Below are 974 nucleotides of genomic sequence, written 5' to 3'. Positions count from 1 at the left end.
ATTTCCAGCATCTGCAGATTTCCTCGTGTTTGCACTTCCAAACATCTTCAACTGTTAGGAATTGTTCCAAGTTACTGCAGCATTATTCGAAATATTTCGATGCTTATTATTCCAGAGCGGGATCTCCTAAACCCCACCCCCTTTGACCTCTAACAGTCACCGCCGGGTTGGCTATCAACTCCCTCGTCACTTCGCTGATAATCGGGCGTAGAAACAACTCCGGTAAACTAATACGCTAACACACCTTATTTGAATTTTTGATACCCCCGATGATTCAGAGTTTAAGAATTGATGACTACGGCTCTCTCCCCAATTTCACCGTGGCTTCGCCTCTTCCGTTCCCTTCAGACAGTAATGTCTTAAAACACGGCACAATACCGTTAGAGTTGAATTTAAATCATTTTGTGTTATAAATACAGAATAACGCCAAGTAAACCAGCAGGGTGTCGAGCGCGCTGGATCATCGTAGTTTACTTCCACGACAAGTTTCCATTGGTAATCCAGAAATGGCCGCCGTGGGTCCACAAAACTGAATTCATCCCCCAGATCTTCCACTCTACCCCTGTTTGAACTGCCGGTTCACTTTGAGACTAGAACACAGAAAAAAAAAGAAAAAAAAACTGCAAGATAACTTCTGACCGAACACAGTATTGTCACAATGGCTGCACCAATGCACTGACATCACAACACGGTCGGTGACTGAACAAGTCCAAAGACGCGCACACAGAACTGCGAATGTAGTTCGCCTAGGGTCTTACCAGGAACTCCGATAACGGCGATGATCATGTACCATATCTTCCTCACACGGAAAAATGTTTCAAGCATGCTCTGTGAGATTCAGCCTGTCTTCCAGCTCCCCGCGATCTCGCTGAAGAAACTCTGAGCTGACGAATCTCCACGGTCATTCATTTATACTCGCTCCAGCACACTGAATATTCAATACTACACAAGGCTGACGTGTCTTTCAAAAGCTG

Source organism: Hypanus sabinus, unplaced genomic scaffold, assembly GCF_030144855.1.
Source record: "Hypanus sabinus isolate sHypSab1 unplaced genomic scaffold, sHypSab1.hap1 scaffold_47, whole genome shotgun sequence".
NCBI lineage: Eukaryota > Metazoa > Chordata > Chondrichthyes > Myliobatiformes > Dasyatidae > Hypanus > Hypanus sabinus.
Note: the sequence above shows the minus strand (reverse complement) of the source record.